Raw genomic sequence first — 7,258 nt, 5'->3', positions numbered from 1 at the left:
TACTACCACCACAATGTAACCCCTCCAACAAATCCAAAACAGAGATATTGTAGAGATGCCCTTAATTTTTTTCCTTCCTTCTCCATTTCCCCTCCTGCTTTTCCACTCCTTCCTTTCACATGCCCTCTCCTTTCACCTACTCTAGAAGTTTCCTGCATTCCCATGTCCTGAAAGGTTACATGCATATCAATGTGAGCAACACTGCCCTACACAGCACATTCCAAGTCACAAATTCAATTCTTTTGTGGTCACTCCCTTGGAAGTTTACATTTTTTTTTAACTATCTAAAGGCATTTATTTATATTTTGATGTTAATGAGTGCAGCTCCAGTATCGAGCATTGCTTTCAATGGAGCTATTCACACCACCTATGGATCTATCCTACTTTAAACAAACAGCCAACCATTTAAGTAAAACGATTCTAGGTTATTTAGGCTCCCTGAAACTTTCAGCTCAATCTAGTCCATCACTGCAAAATAAAGACAGGGACAACATTTCTATTTCTGTACTTTTTAGGGTATTTGTACATTTACCACGAAACATCTTCAGTGTTTAGTCACTGTAGTGAAAAAACTTCCATTTAACCACTACAGTGTCAAGAACAATACAGGATTAAAAGGTACTTGTTTTATGACTGAACCATGAAAAGGATTTTTAATCCTGTTATTGCTAGTTAGTATGTGTTACTAATTCCATTTGACACTTTTAATATAAGTGAATATCTCCAAAGGAATATCCAGCTGTTGGCTCCCCTGATTGCATGGTTAGTTATTCTTATGCCTTATTAAATCATTTACTAAAGTGTTCCACTTCCCAACCTCACCCCCAACCCTCTGAATAGTCTCACAATCACCCTTTCTGCTTTCTTATTATAATTATTCCACCCCTCTTCATTACCCCTTACGTTGAGTCCTAACACTGAACACTCCACCTGAATATTCAGAGGAACTAAGTCTGCCCAAAACTGTCCGTATCTGAGGGAAACTCTCCACTTCGTAAATGAAGGCCAGAGCTGTTGGGGTTCCATTTACCCTCTTCCCACTTGTTTCCAGACCCTATGTACCGCGACCCAGTTTGATGGAAACAAATAGGATTTAAAGTCACAATTCTCCATATCAAAATCAACAACTTAGGCTTAGTAGGCCCGCCCATTTCAACTCCTCCACTCCGCAGGCTGCGCAGAATTATACCACATTTGCTCCCAAAGTAACAATGTCCTTATGCTTAAGTTGTACACATACTGGAGGATGAAATCATTGTTTAGTGCAGCTCTGTTTCAAACCCGAAATTCTGACCAGTTGTTATTATTCAAAGGTTATCATTTCTGACTTTTTGATAAGGACAGGTAAAGAGCGTCTGAAGCCAAAGAGACGGCTATAGGTAACGTTACAAATACATCAAACCAATCAAGGAGGGAATAAACAATTAATTCTTAGTTCTGTGCGGTTCCTCTAAGAGCATTCATTGTTTTGTGGACTGACTCACGCACACTTCAAAAAACAAATGCTTAGTATGAAATAGCAGGTATTTACTAGCACAACAAAGCAGATAGCACAACTGCAACAACAATAGCATTAAAATCAATTAGTAGCAACAGTAACACAAAAGTTGCTCTCACAGGCCTCAATTATAGCCTTGCCACAAATCCCAAAGGAGGTGCAGTACACTGATGCAGTGCATTAAAGCAGCACAAGAAGAACTGGAATCTGCCTCTGACTTTCCTCCTGCTCTGTTGGGAATAAGAGAGAAGGCAGCTAGGTTGTGTTTTCCCAGTGCTCCAACCCACTTGTTCTGCAGGGGCAGCAGCCCCACAGAGCTCTTGTATCGCTCCATGTAAATGTAAGTACAGCTGATTAGTTAATGTTTTAATTCCTTTCCTATACCAAAAGAAGCCATTCTACAACCTAGCCCATATTTATGGTCAAAGTTGCAACAGTAATATAGTTTTCTAATGTAAAGCAACTGAAGGCTGGAAAAAAAAATCTGTAATGCAGATATATGTTTTTTCAGTTATTTACAGCATAATATTTCTAAAGTAAGTGCCTCTGCACCATGGATGGTATCACCTGCAATGTATCTTGCAAACAAATTCTGCTTTTGTTTCAGGCTCTGCATAGCTGACACTGATTATCAGCTAAGTATTTTGGCAGTGTGCCCCTTTCAAATATCTGCAGCGATTGCAAGCATGTGAACAAGCGCTGACTGCAATTGAATACAATCTATTTCCTTAACATTTTAAAGAGAAACAGACCTGTAATTGCTAGGGAAGCTACATGTCCATTTGCTTCCTGAATGTACAATTATGCAAGTGTGAGCACTCATTAGGATGAAAAGGGCACTGGTGATCATTTTGCCTCTAGTGTCACGTGTGTCCCAGCAAAGAGTAAGTGAGAAGTAAGGTTGGTTTGATCTCTTGTTGGAGCAACAGTACAGATGTTAAACAACGTTTCGTCTTCAGGTCTGGGAAAGAAGCATAAGCATAAGCTAAATATTAGAAAAAAAATGCCTTTTTTTATTTATGCCCATATCTAAAAGAAGACTGGCTTAAGGGAGTGAAAGAAGGCTGTATACTAGAAACAAAGATAAGTTATCAGAAGTAGCTTCAAAGCAAGAGTGATTTATTTGATTCTGTAAAGGAATTATGTAAAAGAATAAGACTTTATCCAGTATACTAAATGCTCTCAGGGAAATTATGTGGGTGAAACTAAACAACCCCTACCCTCCAGAATCACAGAAAAAAAATTAGGGATAGAGACACCCAATCACTTGTGGAAGACCACGTTTCAGAAACAGCCCTTGTACTTCTGACTTCACAGTTGTGGACACATTTTGGGGGGACTTTTCCATAAGTTATTCATAATTCAAATGGAGAATTTTTCAAAAGGGCAACGGTGTTCTGTTCTAATTGCTGTGTGTGAACAAGATGAGAAGCACAGACATGTAGTAAAACCATTTCGACTTTTATCATGGATAAAGCAGCGTTAAAGTTGGAGTGTATCTCTTATGTCGATATTGTTGTCAGCTCGTTCACACCTAACAATTAGAATTGAACAGCTGCTGCCATTTTGAAAAGTTTCAAAAAAGGGCTCCAAAAGAACACGTGTCCACCTTAAACTCAAGGGAAACCTACTAAACACTTTCAGAATATGGACCCGGGAACAAAAAATCATGGACGCTAAAAACTATAAATTAAATAGAGATAATAGTTTCATGAATCATTACTATCAAACTGGTATCTCTTCTAACCTCTCACTACTCTAGGAGTAGTAAAGCTTCTTTTTCCCTTCTCAGTCATCTTGTTCTTTGACATCACATCCCTCCCAACTATACAGCTGGCCCAATAAAATTTATACCAAAAATAACACCACCCCCAAAAAAGAAAAACTTGCTTCATGCATAGTTCCTGGACCATCAAAGCTACAGCAATCTTGAACGCTTTTGCTAAATATGAAATAAGGGGCCAATCTTACAGTTGCCTTGTAATAATCTCAAAAACGTTTCATCTCTATTTTGACTATTTTTTTTTGTTTTCTATAGTTGGCCTAAATGTATTAATGGAAAGTTGTTTTGAACCTGGAAATTGGCATTTTTCATTTAAAAATGTCAAAAAACATTTAATTTCTTTCAGGTTTTTAAATGAGAAAAGTTAATTGAATGTGATAAATTGGTATTTTCCAATGAAGAAAAATATCTTTAGAAAAATTCCTACTTAGCTCCTACTTTAACTACCACTCAGGTCATATTTTCAGGACTCCTTTTGCAAGAATCAGTGCTATAAATTATTATTTTAATTAGCATTGATATTTTTGAGATACTGCATGGAAACCCTAGTGATGGATCAGGATCCCATTTTGCTTTGTGCTACAAAAAACATTTTTTATTTAAATGAGACATTATATCTTTACCTGCTCATGGGTCTTGAAAATATGCTCCAAATATTATATAACTAATGATAAAATCAGAAGAGTTAGCCACAATGAGGCAGAATCATTGGTTGTAGCAGGTTATATATGTTCGACCCTGATCTCTGACATCCACGCTTAAGTTTTTTATTGTGTCTAGTCAAGATTACTGACAGTAGTATAATTAAGCACCTAATATATTTTTGCAGGATTGGGTTGCTGGTACACACACTCTTATTACTTAGAAGAACAAAGAAAGTTATTTAAATATCTTCCCTTGCAGCACTTTCACCAAAAGATTCAGGGCATAGGTTAAAATTGCAGGGCTTTTATTGAAACATATTTGTGTCTAATTGTTACAGGGACATGATGAGCACTAAAATGTTGATGAGAAATACTGCTTCTTTCCAAGTTGTTAAAATAGGAGCTGCTAAAAGTGTATAAGCCAGATACTCTCATAAATTCATCAATGGCTTTGTGCCTAAAATGCTTTCCCAGCTTTTAGGCATGATGATAAGAAAATAAATTGAAAAAGGCACAAGGTGGAACCAGGCTATGCTATCTTACATGAAAATTGTCACTACTATTTTTAACCTGTTCTCTTCACCACCTTCTCTCCAAGACTGATATTTTTCAACTTAGAGCATGTAGTTAATAAAACCTTTCATGTGCACAAATATTAACAGCTACCCTCAAAATTGCACATCCTGTTATTTTATTAGAGTATTGTTGGCAAAACTAATTTTTTTCAAGATTAAAAAAAAACCCCGTAAAAATGTACAACATGGGTACATCTACACAAGATGCTATGGTGCCATAGCAATGCGCTATGGTGCCATTGTGTCCATTGGCAAAAACTGTGATGCCGCATCATAGCAGCCAAAAATAAGCAGCCCAAAATAACCATGTACAGTATGGACTGTTATTGCACTGTCTTTTAGCACTTCCAAAAGGAAGTACTAAATGACGTCACCGTAAGAAAGGTGCCATATGGCCATGTGTAGATGTGCATCATGTCTCCTTAAATCTTTGCCAATTAATGAATCAAATCCTTAGGAGTAATTTGGATCAGTGAGAGATTCAATTCCAATAATAATCATTTTTTTAAAACTGACTATGAAGTATTAAAGACTCTGCAACGCTACTGTTTTAACAGTAATGCTAACCTTTCTCTCCTCTGTTGTAGAGCTGCCCTCTCCTACAAAAAAATACTATTGAGTCCTCAATCAATTTATTGATTTCAAAGCACTTGCTTCTTTTTTGGAGAATATTTCACCATTATACAATTATAACATTTTCTTCTATGTCTAACTCCTGATGACAGCACCCAACACAAGAAGTTAGGCTCAAATGATAGCTGGATGGGCAAGGACAAAGAAATCTGCTCCTATATCTGTGAAGAAAAATCTTCTGCTAATAAGCAGAGTAATTCTCATGCCTCATTAATTGATTTGTATCACTTCAGAAAGAGAGAGTTCATGTAGCAGTAGGATAGCCCTAAATGTGCTTTGTTCCCTCTCAGCCTTACCAATGTCCTGTCTGCAGCCCTTTGTGTGGGTCTGTCCACATCCAATCACTTTTGGGACTGCAGTGCACTGGAGACCTCGCTTGGGTACCAGTTTAACCACCACAGCATGGAGTTAAACATGGGCTAATTTAGCCTGCCAAGAAAGAGCGGTGAATTTGTATGCAGCTAGGTTGTGCTATGTAAAATGTCACAGCTTTCTTCCAGTTCCTTTGACTGCTGCTGTCCCATACCCTGTTCATCATGGCAGGCACAGTTCGGTCTACTTTTAGACATTCTAGAAACACATGCAGGCTATAAAATATTGGTATGTTGGTCTCTATTACAGACTACATTTCAGCTGTCTGTCATCGTACAGGCAGTGCTGAAGCCCTTACTCATTTATTTTATTGGGGATCACAACTATAGGTAAAGGTTCCAACATCATATTCATGAAACATAGGGACGAAGCTGTGTGACAGAAATGAATATTCCCCAAATCTGAAGGTGACAGACTGCAATGAACTCTACTTTTGTGCTGGTCTAGTGCAGGAGTCAGTAACCTATGGCCAGTGGGCTGGATCCAGCCCTTGAAGAGACTGGATTTGGCCTGTGACAGCTCAGGGAATTGGTAGCACATTCTAGCCACAGAAAGAGAGGAGCATTCCCTGGGGTCCTATTACCTGATGTATTCACTTTATTCTCTCTGCTGCGGCAAGGGAAGCATTGCCAAGGTCCTAGTACCTGCCTTTTCCAATCTATTCCCCTTGCAACATTTGATGATTGTGGTGGGTGTGGGGATATGGCCATGGTGGCAAAAGGCTGTCAACCCCTGGTCTAGTGTGTGATAACGCTAATAAAATTAAAATATAACAGCAAAGTAGTTCCTAGACTTTTCCACTGACAATGCTACTTCTGGACTTGAGACCCCCCATGTGATTGCATTTTCTAGGGGCAAGACCACCATTCTTCAGTTAAATTTCTACTGGGCTTGCAACTCCACTAATGACATTAAGTGGAGTTTGGAAACTGCAGCACCAGCAACAGGAAAATAAGGCAAGTTAACACATCCTTATCGGGGTGTTTATCATAGCTGGCACACCGACATTGCATCTACAATGGCTTAACATAATAGGGGCTTCTAGTTTCTGAGACAATGCGTGATTTTGTTCTAATTAATCTTCCATAGTTTGCCTGTGACCCGTTTGTTTGACTCCATGATTGAAAACAACAGGATAAGCAAAGCGTGCCATCAAATATAATAGAAATATGGGCTGTAAACTGAAAGGGTCAGTGAATTTTGCAACAACAATTTACTCTCCACATACTGGTTTTAATAGTCTCCTGAAATTTAATTTTCAAGATGAAAAGATAATAACACCAAATGTCCAGCATCTTGTCTTCAGGGAGTAAACAACAATTTGGGCCCAAAAATACCAGGAATTTCACACGCTCCAGTGCATAAAATATGTAAGCACCTTTTGCCTGCTGCAGTTCTTAAAAACAGTGAAAACATGCCTGGCTAGACAGTTCAAATTAACAAACTTCATTACACTCAAGATGTGTTTGTGTTTATCTGAGCTCCACTGTACAAAGTGGTTTTCAAAAGAATATCTCAGTATTATTAGCCTCAGCCCTGTGTGCTAAACTGAATCAAAAAGATAAAGGCACATTAGAAAATATGTCTGACTGCACCCTCAAATTTAAAAGGCAACCCGAATATTTCTGTATCCTAAAAGAAACAGCTGTTTTCCAGGTTGAACATACAATCAGACTTTAATGTTCTAAGAATCTGTGCCCTTTGCATAAAATATTATATAACAGCCATTTTAGAATTTTATATATATATATAT

The 7,258-nt window shown here is 38.0% G+C and overlaps 1 protein-coding gene across 1 annotated transcript in view; it reads right to left on the bottom strand.

The window, feature by feature from the left end:
- The window catches only part of DPP10 (dipeptidyl peptidase like 10), a 531,248-nt gene that overhangs the window by 117,588 nt on the left and 406,402 nt on the right, over positions 1-7,258 (bottom strand). The gene's annotated exons all lie outside the window — the stretch shown is intronic.

Source organism: Gavialis gangeticus, unplaced genomic scaffold (genome assembly GCF_001723915.1).
Source record: "Gavialis gangeticus isolate Ggan-Ray unplaced genomic scaffold, GavGan_comp1, whole genome shotgun sequence".
NCBI classification, from domain to species: Eukaryota; Metazoa; Chordata; order Crocodylia; family Gavialidae; genus Gavialis; species Gavialis gangeticus.
Note: the sequence above shows the minus strand (reverse complement) of the source record. Positions and strands in the feature narration are given on the sequence as shown.